The 15,654-nt window shown below is 34.9% G+C and overlaps 1 protein-coding gene across 3 annotated transcripts in view; it reads left to right on the forward strand.

Moving 5' to 3' along the window:
- LOC150097409 (isoaspartyl peptidase/L-asparaginase) overlaps nt 1–15,654 on the forward strand; it is a 126,770-nt gene that overhangs the window by 69,793 nt on the left and 41,323 nt on the right. The gene's annotated exons all lie outside the window — the stretch shown is intronic.

Here is a 15,654-nt window from a genome sequence, read left to right on the forward strand (position 1 = left end):
TTTGACCAGAAATGCTGAAGTATGGTGGTATAAAAGTCTTACAGTGGCTGCACTGCATAGTTCAGAAAGCCTGGACAGAGGGACGAATTCCCGATGATTGGAGTAGAGCTCTCATAGTACCGATATATAAAAAGGGAAATAAAACTGAATGTGAGAATTACAGAGGTATTTCCCTACCTAGTGTTCCTGGCAAAATCTATGCAAGTATACTTGAGAAACGGTTGAGAAGAATTGTGGAAGAAAAGCTTGGTGAAGAACAAGCTGGATTCAGGCCAAATAGAGGCTGTCAGGATCAGATCTTCACTTTACGACAAATAGTCGAGAAAGCCTGGGAATATAACAAAGATCTGTATTTAAGTTTTGTCGATTTGGAAAAGGCATATGACAAGGTGCCAAGAGGGAAGCTATTCAATACGCTGCAGTTATATGGTGTCAATGGGGCATTATATCAAGCAATACTTAATCTTTATTTGAGTTGTAAGTCAGCAGTTAGAATTGAAGGAAGTACAGGAAGAGGGTTTAATGTTAAATCTGGTGTGAGACAAGGATGTACATTATCCCCTCTGTTATTCATTATCTGTATGGATCACATTATGAAGGAAAGTGGTATTAAATCTGATATCAAAATTGGAGATGTTAATGTCAGCTCTTTGCTTTATGCGGATGATGTTATACTTCTAAATAAATCCGCTACAATTCTGCAAGATTCTCTGACTAAATTGAATAACTGTTGTAATAGATATGGTATGAAGGTCAGCATTAAAAAGACAAAGACAATGAAAATAGGCAGAATCATTGAAAATGTCAAGTGTGTTGTGAATGGAGAACCTGTGGAACAAGTAAAACATTTCAGCTACTTAGGCATGATTTTTACTGAAGATGGTAAATTAAATATAGAAATAGACAACAGAATCAGCAAAGCTGGTATGGTGGGAAGTCAATTGAATAAATTCATATGGAGTAAGAGAGAAATTAGTCGGAACACTAAATTAGCTGTATACAAGACAGTGTTCAAACCAGTTTTAACTTATGGATCTGAGAGCTGGGTCAGAAGTAAAACACTTGACCAAAGACTAGAGACCGCAGATATGAGAGTCCTGAGAAAGATTCGAGGCGTGAACAGATGGCATCAATGGCAATATCATATTAAAAATGAGGTTATTAGGAACGAACTTGACATTGTCAGCATCCAGGAATGCGTTAGCAGAGCTAATCTCAGGTGGTATGGTCATTTAAATAGAATGGGAGAGGAAAGATTAGCAAAACAAGTGTTCTCTGCCAGGTTGGCAGGAAAATGACCCAGAGGAAGACCAAGATATAGGTGGATTGATACGGTACAAAGTGCCTTAGATGATAGAAATATAAGATCTGATAATGTTGGAGTCTTGACAAGTAACAGACTGATTTGGAGGAAAATTGAAGATAGGAAGTTAGTAATGATGTAATTTTTTCATGTAGTACTGTCATATCCTGTACACCCCTTGAGGGTACATGGCAGGAATTTGATGATGATGATGATGAAAAATATTATTACAAACTACTCCATGGTTTTGCATTTAGGGGGCAGTATATGAAGAGAATTTCTACAAAGAAATTTTCGACACTTCTTTGTCTAGAATTTGGCTAAATGGAGCTGGATATGAAACTAAAAACTCTTCAGCTTGGAACCTAAGATATGTTTGCTGGTGTCTGAAAGAAAGCAGTGTCAAAAAATTTTAATGATATGAAGAGAATTCTACAAAGAAATTCTCTTCATATCAGTAAAGAGTGAGACACGAGTGCTGGGCCACTGAGTTATATATTTCATCCCAGTAGTCTGTGGCAAGAAAAGTTTGAGAAACACTGACTTAAAGGATAATAGATATCCACTGGTATGTTATAGTCTAGTAGATAAATATTATTTGCTTTGCTTCCAAAACTTCAAAAGTTTTAAAAGTAATCAAGAACTTACAAAAATACAAAACTTCAGCATGGAAGATATATAAAAAGATGTAAAGGCATATATACAGGCTCTGTAGGAGCCTGTATATATATGCTTTTTATTATTCTTTTGAGTCACATTAGTCTGACAGTTACTCGTAATGAAAAATATTGTTTTTAACCCAATCCTAATTTCAAGACAGAATAACACATACAAAAAATGTTAATAAATAAAATTAAAATAAATAAATAAATAAACCTCTATATAACATCAACTCATACGATATTCAGCGGATTTTGGATGAGAACCAGCTATTTGAAATAGATCTTGGACCATTGAAATTATTAATTAAAAACACTAATAAAACACAAATGTATTATTCATTTAAAAATCACAAGTAAAAGGCAAATATATGAGCTGCTAGTCAGAGCTCTTGTCTTAAGTAATGTTGTATGAAAGCAACACATTCTAAAGGTTTCTAATTTCATTAATTATGAATCACTTTTGCAATTTTAAAGTCTTAAAATAAAATGTTGTTTGTCTAGCTGGTTATAAAATAACAAGGATATTTGTTATCCTTTCATTTAATCGTTTTCAATGTTAAGATAAAGCTTTTTTTCACCTCTTTTAATTATGATTTATGCATATTAAGAGTTCACTTATGAAAAATACCTAACTTCCAAACATTTCCAAGATATTTACCAGATTGGCTAAGTGATGTTATCTCTACTCCAACCAGCAGACTGTTGGTGCATACTCCATTATGAGCATGGATGTTTGTACAAGTCTTGGTGTTAGACAACTTTTGTTGTCCAGTGTGAGATTACCACCTTGCTTAATGGAGACCTGAAGTTGCTAGAAAAAGTACCATGTTTGGTGTCTGAAGTAGGATTATCTCACCAGGTTCTTTAACTGCGCTACCGGCCGAGACGTCTATAGACGTTCAAGTTATCATGGATGCGAAGTGTTTATTAAAATTGTAATACCATTGATATAACATTGAAATATATGATGGATATGAAGCGTATGCAGATGCGTATTTGATCCATAACGGCCGGTAAGGTGGTTAAACACTTAGTCACCCATGATACAAAAAATGTGCATTGTATTATTTACAATATTTTTGGATTGAATTCACATTAAAAAAAAATTCACAAGATTTCTGCCTAATCTGAGAACAAACAGTTTGAAATGGCTGATAAGTCAGCAAAATCACAAATCAAATGTACAGACTCCCAAGCAGAGTTCATGTCTTTGACATGAACTCTGCTTGAATTTTCATATACTCTTGATTGCTTTCAAAACTTTAAAAATTTTAAAGCAGCACCATTTTCCTATTGGATGTAAAAATTATCCTTTATCATCAATTCCAGACATGTACGCTCAAGGGATGTACAGGAATACAAGATATTATGAATAGTACTACATCAAGTTATATCGTTACTAACTTCCTGTTGACAATTTTCCTCCAAATTATTTCTTATCTGTCAAGACTCCAATATTATCAGATCTTATATTGCTGTCTTCTAAGGCACTTTAACTGTATTGATCCACCTAGTTCTTGGTCTTCCTTTATGGGTCTTTTTCATGCCATTCTGGCAAAAAACATTTGTTTTGCTCCCATTAATTGACCATACCACCTGAGATTAGCTCTGTTCACACATTCCTGGATGCTGACAATGTCAAGTTCTTTCCATTTAATAATTACTTCATGATGTTTAGAAATAAACTGTGTTAGTACTCAGTCAGCTTCTGGACACTGGAAACGTTGATAACACTTCTGTCACAAAAAGGCCTCACTCTTTAATATGTTACTAGATTTTCTCACTTTTCAAAATCATCATTGACAGATGCTTGTGAAGAAGTATTATAATTTTCCAACATTAATCTGCTAGTGACTGTAGAGATGGTTGATTAGGTCAGTGATCTGTGTTACCACAATGGGAATATGTTTCTGGTGTCCAGGCAGTGATGGTCAAGAAGTATTTCCTTATCTGAACTGACCTTTTTCTTTTCTTTTCTTTTCTACTTGGTCCCTGTGGAAAAAATAACATAGAATCCTGAAATTCTTTAGATACTTTTCTCCATTTTGACTGATATAGATCAGGGGCTTCCAGGTTGTTTATGTTGAGATTTACATTTTTTCATATCGGCCTTGTAGTTATTCTTAAAGAACCTATGCCTTCACTCTTTTTTGAAAAGATCATATGACAATGAAAAGAGTCCCTGTTTTCATTGCCCATAGGTGAGATACATATCTGGCACTTGGATGATGTGACTAATTCACTGAATTAGTCACATAGTTGGTGGTATCATTGTTTCAATACTTGTGCATTTCATACAAAACACTGTGCACTTGTCTTTCCACTGAATGTTAAGGATTCTTCCAATGTATTGGTGGCATTTTTCCAGGTTTCACAGGTGCTGTGATATGTTGTGCACAATTATTTATCATGATAATAACGATGTTCTTCCTACTCATAAGAGCCATGATGATTGCTGATGCTTGTTGGACGGATCACATTATTTGCTCTTTACCTGTTGACCATTAAGTGCACCTACTAGGGGAATTAAGATGCAAACTGAACAGACAAAAAAGTGTTCTGAAAGATCTTGCAAAAAAAGACCAGCCCCGGCTCTCAACAGCAAATTGTCTGCTTGAGTATCTCGCGATTATAATTTCTTGTCTATTATAAACCATGTTGGGAGTGTTGACCATACTGGCCAGCAGTTAAGTCTTCCATTCTTATTACCTGCAAAGAAATTATTGGTTATCAGTTTATGTAACGTGAACACTAGCTTGTTGAAAATGGCAGGGGAAATCTAGTTTCTAAATGATAAGAAATAGAAAACTTTCCATGCTTTACAAAATGATGAAACTGATTGTTCTTAAACAATTAAGAAATAAAAGCAGAGGTAAAAGAGAAGCATAACTTCTGAAAAAGCAATGGTGGTTGCAGAAATCTAAGTGCAATTTCTTGGTAACAGCTGTCACTCTCATGATTTCTAATAGTACTATCAAACATTCCTATGGACCATCTCAAAGCATCCAGTTTCTAGCAAAGAATGGATCAGTCCTCTTTAAAGATACTTCTTCATTAATTTCTGACATGTACCCCCAGGATGTGTACAGAATATTATAGTACTAAATGAAAAAGTTAATCATTACTAATTGCTGATTGACATTTTTTTTTCTCCAAATTAATTTATCTGTCAAGACTTGTATTATTGTCAAGACTGGGTCTTTTTCCTGACATCTTGACAAAGAACGCTTGTTTTTTGCTAATCTTTCCACTCCTATTCTGTATAGGTGACCATACTCTTATGAGATTATTAATCTCTGTAAAGATTGTTTTTATTTTGAGTGTTTATTATTACACAAGGGTTCAATTCCGATTGGTGCAATGACCTTTAACTGTTTCTTTTAGAATTCGGAAAATCACTGACTCAAGACCAAATACAAAAAAAAAAAAAAAAAAAAAAAAACCCACATTTAATAAAACTAAAACGATATATACACACTTTAAATAAAATTACATAACTATAAAATACTGGATCCAAGGCCGCCTAAAATAAATCTACACTTTAGAGATTTTCTTATCCAAAAATATTAAAATCACCCATTCTCTGACTCATTCTATTACTGGATTGTTTAAACATCTGCTTAATCATGTCAACTAGACTAAACACTTTGTTTTCACAATAACAAAATGTTCATAGTCAGTTTCTTTGTTAGGGCCTTTTCCAAAAATATAAACATTTTCTTCTTTTCCATGGGGATCCTTTCTTATCACCCTTATGTAGCATACAATATTATTCCTCCTACTCTGAAGTATAAATACTCTGAATTCACTGAAATATATTCTTACCTTTTGCAGTTCAATTTGATGCACAATTTTGTACCAGAGGAAAAAAGTTTCTTCTACTACTTCATAAACAGTAGATCTAAATAGAGCTCTTCATGTTAAACCACTTTTACCATTTCAAATTTTACCAATTGCTTTTTCCATAGTAATCCAGTGTCCTTAAGACAGAAGATGAAACTTTACATTCAGTGTTTCCTCGAACATTCCTTTAGAACGTCGACTGCAATATCTTCATTACTAAATACTTGTTGACAGTCTCAACTTTTCCAGTTTAAAGACTCACAGTTCTACAATTCCTTTTCAGAATCTTCTATTAATATTCTCCCGACTGTCATGTAAAACTTTAAAACTTCCTAAGAACAAACTTTTTTGTCTATGTTCTTAAAACTTCCATTAGCTCTCTTGTTTTTCTCATTACTCCGATACCAAACCTTCTCTCTGTCGGCTTTCGATCATCCATTAATCTCCTTGACAAGCATGCACGCTCCATGTAAATGGCAAGCAAGAAGTTACGTAATGACTGACACTTTGTCTCCATTAGCATAACAAGAATGTCTTTATAAAACATAATACTTAATAATCTTGAACTACAATAAAAATTTTGAAAGTAACACAACTGTCAGAATCTAGTAAGTACATCTTCAAATGGTTTACATTTCATTTTGACAATAATAATAACATCAATAACGGGCACATCGCAAGTGCCGATATGAAACCAAAACTAATAATATACTAACAGAAAAATAATTGTAAAAAGATTCACAATTATAAATTATGATTATTTTTACATCACCACCTGAGATTAGTTCTGTTAAAATATTCCTGAATGTTAACAATGTCAAGTTCTTTTCTGATATGCTCATTTTAATACGATACTGCCGTTGATGCCATCTGTTCATTCCCCTAATCTTTTTCAGAAGTCTCATATCTATGGTCTCCAGTCTTTCATCAAGTGTTTTATTTCTAACCCAAATCTCAGATCATAAGTTAAAATTAGTTTGAACACAGTCTTGTATATAGCTGATGGAGTGTTTTGAATAATTTCTAACTTATTCCATCATCATCATCAATTTCCTGCCATGTACCCTCAAGGGGTGTACAGGATATGATGGTACTACATGAAAAAATTACATCATTACTAACTTCCTATCTACAATTTTCCTCCAAATCAGTCTTTTACTTGTCAAGACTCCAACATTTTCAGATCTTATATTTCTATCGTCTAAGGCACTTTGTACCATATCAATCCACCTATATCTTGGTCTTCCTCTGGGTCGTTTTCCTGCCAACCTGGCAGAGAACATTTGTTTTGCTAGTCTTTTCTCTCATATTCTATTTAAGTGACCATACCACCTGAGATTATCTCTGCTAACACATTCCTGAATGCTGACAATATCAAGTTCTTTCTAATATCCTCATTTTTAATATGACATTGCCATTGGTGCCATCTGTTCATGCCTCTGATCTTTCTCAGGACTCTCATATCTGCGGTCTCTAGGCTTTGGTCAAGGTTTTACTTCTGACCCAGCTCTCAGATCCATAAGTTAAAACTGGTTTGAACACTGTCTTGTATACAGCTAATTTAGTGTTCCGACTAATTTCTCTCTTACTCCATATGAATTTATTCAATTGACTTCCCACCATACCAGCTTTGCTGATTCTGTTGTCTATTTCTATATTCAGTTTACCATCTTCACTGAAAATAGTGCCTAAGTAGCTGAAATGTTTTACTTGTTCTACAGGTTCTCTATTCACAACACAGTTGACATTTTCAATGATTCTGCCTATTTTCGTTGTCTTTGTCTTTTTAATTCTGACCTTCATACCATATCTATTACAACAGTTATTCAATTTAGTCAGAGAATCTTGCAGAATTGTAGCGGATTTATTTAGAAGTATAACATCATCCGCATAAAGCAAAGAGCTGACATTAACATCTCCAATTCTGATATCATGTTTAATACCACTTTCCTTCATAATGTGATCCATATAGATAATGAATAACAGAGGGGATAATGCACATCCTTGTCTCACACACCAGATTTAACATTAAACCATCTTCCTGTACTTCCTTCAATTCTAACTGCTGACTTACAACTCAAATAAAGACTAAGTATTGCTTGATATAATGCCCCATTGACAACATATAACTTTAGCATACTGAATAGCTTCTCTCTTGGCACCTTGTCATATGCCTTTTCCAAATCGACAAAACTTAAATACAGATCTTTGTTGTATTCCCATGTTTTCTCCTCTATTTGTCGTAAAGTGAAGATCTGATCCTGACAGCCTCTATTTGGCCTGAATCCAGCTTGTTCTTCACCAAGCTTTACTTCCACAATTCTTCACAATCGTTTCTCAAGAATATTTGCATAGATCTAGCCAGGAACACTTAGTAGGGAAATACCTCTGTAATTCTCACATTGAGTTTTATTTCCCTTTTTATATATGGGTACTATGAGAGCTCTACTCCAATCATCGGGAATTCGTCTCTGTCCAGGCTTTCTGAACTATGCAGTGCAGCCACCGTAAGACTTTTATACCACCATACTTCAGCATTTCTGGTTGAATATCATTCACTCCTGCTGCCTTTCCACATTTTAAGCCTTTGATGGCTTTTTCTACTTCAAGTATGGATATGTATTCCTGACTGCATGTCTGTTCAGTGTTTTTTTATCACTGCTGTCATCACTGCTTGTTTCATTTAGTAGTTTTTCAAAGTCATTACTCCATACTTCAAGGATATCCTTTTCTTCCGTTTTCATATCACCTTTATCATCTCTAACGTTTTACAGCACTCTTTCCTCCATATTTTGCCACCTTCTTGATATTTATTTTCTATGTTCTTACCAAAGTCTTCCCATGACTTTTGTTTAGCTAGTTTTACACAGTGTTTGGATTTTTTACATTTGTCTCTGTATTCTCTAAGAGCACAAGCTGACTTATTTGCCAGGAACTTTTAATATGCTTTCTTCTTTTCCTTCACTGCCTCTTTAACTTCCTGTGTCCACCATGGAGTTATGAATTTTCTATCCTTGCAGACAACCCCACCACATGCCTTTCTCGCTGAATCAATCAATGTTTTCTTCAGGTCTTGCCACTGAATCTCCAAGGTTTGGTTCCTGTTCTCAAACTCTTTCATTTTTTCTTCAATAATCTTTGTGTATTTTAGTCTACAGTTCACATCTGAGAGCTGCTCAACTTTTATTCGCTTTAACACTTTCTTACATGTTATTCTTTTCAATATGAAATTCAATTTTATCCTGCTTAAGACTAAATAGTGATCACTTCCAATTTCAAATCTTCTGTACACTCTGGTGGCCTGCACCAGGGAGAAAACATCACTATCAACAAAAACATAGTCAAACAAAGCTAATAATAATGGCAAATATAAACAGATATTTGCTATTATTATTAGCTTTGCTCTTTTCTCCAAATTTTCCCAAAATATTTTTGTATATCTCACAATCATTTCCTACTCTGCTATTTAGATCCCCAACAAGGATGAACTTTTCCTTTTTCATTGCGTCTGTTGCTTTTTCTAAAGCCTCAAAAAATTCCTCCACTTCTACCTTAGTAGAACCTTCTGTGGGACCATAGGCACAAATAAGTCTCATTGTCCAGTTCCCCATTCTCATATTTGCCCACATTACTCTACTTGAGACTGACTGCCATTCAAGAAGATTAGCCTCGTATTTTGTGTTGAATACTATGGCTACTCCTTCTTTTCCTTGATTGTCATTGCCTGAATATAACATTTTGTACTTATTGCTCAGAAAGATCTCACCAATTTTGGTCTTTTTTGTTTCAGTCACCCCTATTATGTCGATCTGGTACTTATCTAATTCCTCAGCTAGCTCCATTTCTTTGCCATTCAGGCTTTTTATATTGATAGTACCGATCTTTATCTCTGGTGATGTTGAGTTGGGGTGTGTTTTCAGATTTGTTCCAGTAGCTGACTTTTCGCTGTTCGCCCTGGTTCCCTGGCGAAAACAACGGATGCTTTGTTTAACCGGGCGATGCCCCAGCTGGCATGAAATTTTGTGATGTTGTACCATCATTTTTTATTTTGGTTTAACCAATAAGAATACAATTTGGTCGGCTAAATCCCAAATTGCCAGCCCATCCTTGTTTGTTCAGTATCAAAGTAGATACCCAACAGGGTGCACCACGAGAAGGTGAAGATTGGACATTAGGTCAGAAGCCTTGGTCGGTTCTCTGCATTCCTTTAAAGGCTGTGTGGAGGTCTCCTCTCAGTTATACAGCTTTGACCCTTAAGCACCCCACTTATTCCATATAAATTTATTCAGTTGACTTCCTACCATACAGTTTTGTTGATGCTGTTGTCTATTTCCTTATTTAATTTTCCATCTTCATCAAAATTTGTGCCTAAATAGCTGAAATGTTTTACTTGTTCTATAGGTTCTCCATTGAGGAGGCAGTTGCTGTTTTCAGTGTGTCTACCTATTTTCATTGTCTGTCTATTTATTGCTGATTTTCATACCAAATTTATTAAAAAATGTATAACTGCGAGGAAACCTCTACATAGCTTTTAAAGGAATGCGGAGAACTGACCAGGGCTTCTGACTTAATATCCAGTCCTCACCTACTCCTTTTTTTTGCCAAAGAGGAAAAGTATCTTTTCCGAGTTGCGCGATGATGTTAGCGAAGGCGTAGTTAAATGATTCTTCGAGTTCCTTCTGGTTCTTTCCTGTATCGAAGTTTTTGGTGATAAAATGTTGTGGTGAGGTTTTCCTTTTTCGTGTTAATATCTCATTATTATAGACCATATTTCTTTTATACTGGCACTGTATTCCTCGAATTTCTGATAATAATAGTGTCTCATAATTTTAGTTGAAACATTGTACAAAAACTTGTGTTTTTGTACAATGTTTCTAGGTGAATGTCTTTTATTTCAATAGTGTTGAGGATGTTCTCATTTATCATGTCTCTTGTTTCTTCAGAGTTTTGTTGCTTTTCTGTGTATTTCCGTAAACAGAAATTTGAGGCTGTCATATAAAGTTATTGGATCATTTATAGTAAGTAGCTTGTTCCAGTTTTGTCTATTATATGGTTAACAAGGATGCTTTCTACTATAATATTAGGGTGCTGTTTATCTAGTGGGTTTTTATAGCATGTTGGTAATGTAACGGTGGTCTTGTGGAATGACATTGCGATAAATTAGTGGTCAGCTAATTTTGTGGTGATTACCGATGACATATATGTATTAGTAGGAGCCCGTGTGTATTCATGTGGACACTGCATAATTGTGTTAGTGATTCATTTATAATTTCTTCTCTTTTTGGGGCTCTTATAGTTCGGTCTATGTTGTACTGGCTTATTATGTCACGATATGTGTTAGTGGTTGGAAAGCCACGGTCAAATGTGTTAATGTTGATATCACCTATTAGGATAAGCCTATCTGTTGTATTATTGTTGATCTCCTTTAGCCCTGTTTCTATTTCTTGTAGGAATCTGAGAGGGATTCCGTTTGGGATCTATGCATTGTGTTTATTGTTTATTTGTGGATGTGTTTAGTCATGATTTCCAAATGTAATGTTTCTGCATGTTCGAAAGTGGTAATGGTTTCGGTGACACTGTATTCATTTACAAATGCGATAATGCCACCTCATCTTTTTTGTGGTGTACGATGCGCAGCGTTCGTAATAGTTAATGTTATATGCAGACGCTTCTGTTTCACATATAGAAACTTCGGTCATGATTATAACTTTGAATATGTCAGGAGGTTGTTGAGCTGGGTTGATAGTGTACGTCAGTATTTCATTATGCTTCTTGTGTCTCTGTGTAGTATGTTGATTTCAGAATTTCTATAGAAGTTATCTATCCAATTATTTAAAGATTCGAATACAACACAGATAGGGTTTCCCTGTTTGAACATGTTTGGCAGGATTTATTGTAGCTATATTAGGGTGAGGAAATAGTGTAAAACTTGCTCTCTATAACATGGAAGGAGTGGGGGGGGGGCATTAAGCACTCCAGTGAGAGGCTGGTTGGATCGGAGTCACATGAGATAATATGAATACGACTGTTATCGTCCTTTTGCATAAAGACCTGGGAAATCTTACTCCATAGAAACTTATAGTTTTTCTGTTTTGTTTTCCTTGCTTCATTCAAAAGTATAACAAAAGTATTAACCCAAATTCAACAGCAAACAATGTACTTTCCTCCTGTATCTAAATTGTAACTAAAAGATGGGCTCTCACAATTAAAGCAATAGCCAAGTCCAGGGATTGGCTTCACCGAAGAATTGTCTCAATGGAGCTTTGGAGAACCAGTACACACCAGGAAATAACCTTTCATTAAGCTATGGTTCACTCTGAATAGTTTCTTTGACTGCAGTAGTCCTGTATTCGCCCTCTTGTTTTTGCAATGAATTCTAAATTCAATCAAAGATCATAAAAGAAAAATATACTTGATGGTTTCTTTGGTAGCGACAGCCTAAAAATGTAACAGGTTCATTCGTCTAATAAGGAATGATTATTCAATGGGTCTGTTCATTTTTATTTCCAGTATCCAGGTAGATATCTTGTTAGGTATCTACCTGGGCGCATGAGGATGGGCTGGCAATTTTGGATTAGCTGACCAAATTGTATTCTTATTGGGTTAAACCACAAATAAAATAAAATGATGGTATGACATGACATAATTTCATGCCGGCTGAGATGTTGCCTGGTTAGACAAGACCCCTGTTCTTTTCGCCAGGGAACCAGTGCGAACAGCGAAAAGTCAGCTACTGGAACAAATCCTGAAACACACCCCAACTCAACATCATCAGAGATCAAGATTGGTACTGTTAATTTTTTGCGATTAATTAAATCTTGTCATCTGCTGCGCCATTGTAAAATATACGTTTTTTTTATCTTATTCAAAACTTATTCTCGATATTTTACTTTACTTATCCTAACTTTAATTTACTTTAAACTTTAATTTAATCTTAACAGTCGCATTTCCGAGCATATAATTTGTTGCTTGATTTAATCTCTTAACCTTCAATCTTACTCAACTTAATTCTCCCTTTGTCTCAAGGCTGAAATATTATTGTTCACGTGTGCAGAACCTTCAGATCTAAGAAATTGCTTCTGGCTGAAGCCAATCACTTTGTCTGAACAACTGGTGTTTTTCAAAATTCAATTTTGGAAATTTATTTGATTTCTAGCTGTGCCACCAAAATTCATGGATTGGAGATGAATATACTTCCAAAGTAAAACACTCAGTAAAATATGGAAACTTTTCTCTCATTTAATACTAAATCTAGCAATGTAAAACCTTCTATACTACAGTCGTGGCTATTCAACTCTAGGACACACAGATTCGAATTTTATGAGCAGTGCATTGGTAAGTAGGAATCAGGCAAATTGTTTAAACAAGAAAACAATTTATTCATAATCAAAGAAAGTACAAAAAGGTTAATACTAACATGACAAGGTAATTCTCCGGCTCTATACTTCAATAGCAACTCATGAATACAAATACAATTAAACCTCTTAGGTAAACAATTCTTGTAAAACAATGTGTCTGTGATATTTCTTTAGTTAATTAATCACAAACAGAGCAATTCTTCCATTCTAAACAAAAACAGGCTTAGCTAATACCAACAATATTAAGCACATAATATTTCACCTTAAATTATGCCAAGTTTTCTCTCATACAACTGAACAAGATATTTCAAAGATTAGCTTAATGACTATAGTCCTCAATTATTAATACAAAGAAACCTTCAGACAAATCACCATCACAATTCTGACTCTAGTAAATACAACATAAAGATCTTACTTTGAAATAGTAGTCTATTCCATTCTCATAGATTCTTGAAATCACTTTCTTCTTACCTTCCGATCTTGGCTATGCACACAGGATCCTCTTTCCGGGAATTGTGAGATCTCGTCTTACTATTACGAACGTTGGGAACTTAGCAGCATGAAAATCCAGTAATGACTTTCTTCAAACACAACTCAAATTAGTTGTCTCGCACTTCTGGCATCTGTCGGCTGGAATACGGGACTCTGGCCTTGAACCTGGGCAGCTTTCCCGAACCTAGACCCAAAACAGAACAAAGACGAACTTATTCTGCCACACACATCGAATCTGCCTCTCTTTCTGCGTGGCCTTCCGCCTGAAGACGATTAGCAAAACTCCATTGCGACTCTATAACCTCTGACCTCCGTTGCCATAACCCTTGTCACTTACATCGTAACTGCGTAACATCCATCATCGTAATCCTCGTTACTGCGTCAGCGTGTCCACTCTCGTCATGTCCCCATTGTTGCTTTAAGGGGGAAACCCCCTTACATATTTGACCTTCGTGATTGCAACTGCCCTAGGTCATAAGTTAATAAGATAATCCGTCTGGAAATATCTTTGTCTGGAACTTTCTTTTGACATAAATAATTTCACATTTAACTTTCTTTGTTCTTTTTACAAAACTTTGGCAGTTACACTATTTAACAATTCACAAAAATTTATTTCTATATTACTAAACATAACAAATTTTTGCTGATTAATTACAACTATGTTGAATAGAATTTCATCTACCAGTAAAATCGGTATAAGGTATTTTTATATAAAAATCCTTCTATACACAATTTTACGGTACTATCAACATTAGAAGCCTGAATGGCAAAGAAATGGAACTGGCTGAGGAATTGGATAAGTACTAGATTGATATAATAGGGATGACTGAAACAAAAAAAAAAAGATTAAAACTGTGGTGAGATCTTTCCGAGCAAATACAAAATGTTATATTCAGGCAATAACAATCAAGGAAAAGGAGTATCTATAGTATTTAACACAAATACAAGGCTAATCTAATTGAATGGCAGGCAATATCAAGTAGACTGATGTGGGCAAATATCAGAATGGGGAACTGGACTATGAGACTTATTTGTGCCTATGGTCCCAGAGAAGGTTCTAAAGTAGAAGTGGAGGAATTTTTTGAGGCTTTAGAAGAAAGTAACTGATGATGAAAAGGGAAAAGTTGGACCTTGTTAGGGATCTAAATAGCAGAGTAAAAAACGATTGTCAGACATACAAAAATATTTTAAGAAAATTTGGAGAAAAGAGTAAAGCTAATAATAATGGCAAATACCTATTGGATTTCTGCTCAAGACATGGACTGGTTATTACTAACACAGATGATGTAAGTTCTTCATGTAGTACTATCATAATATCCTGCACACCCCTTGAAGGTACATATCAGGAGTTCAGGAGTTTGATGATAATTAATAATTAATAAAGTGTTTTTTAAAAGATGCTGCTTTTATCATTTAGAAGAAAAGGACACACACCGTTTGATTGAAATGAAGTGAATTTGAATTCTGTCAAGGATATATGCAAAGAGCATTTTCTGCCTTTCCAGTTGAAGCTGGCTTGAAAACTGCTCTTTACTAAACTGGTTACTGATAAAGATGGTAGGATTGTATCTTTTGAAAATTCTTATTTTATTCTTTCACAAAACAGACTAAGTATATAATCAACTCTCAATTTTGCAAACTCATGCACCACAAGAATAGTTTGCTGTGCTGCCTTTCCTTTAGTTATATCATTGTTACATGAGACTTTTTTTGGTAGCTTAGCAATTGTTATAGTGAACATTGGCTATACTTACATCGTGGACTCAGTTTTTTTTTCTGTTGAATCCATACACGAGAGGTTGGCTGATCAACCTATAGTACATTAGTACCATATATGTGTAGTGGGTTGGGAAAGAAGGAACTTGTTTATATTTTATTTAAAAGCCTGTATGTTTTATTCCTTGGGAAATACATCAGAGATGAAGACTGTTCCACAATACAGCAGTAGCAGGAATGAAGGAGGAGGAAAATAAACTTGTACTGTGACAGGACCTTG

The sequence above is a fragment of the Typopeltis vanoorti genome, chromosome 17, assembly GCF_054136105.1.
Source record: "Typopeltis vanoorti isolate ZY-2024b chromosome 17, IOZ_Tvanoo_1.0, whole genome shotgun sequence".
In the NCBI taxonomy this organism is placed as follows: Eukaryota; Metazoa; Arthropoda; class Arachnida; order Uropygi; family Thelyphonidae; genus Typopeltis; species Typopeltis vanoorti.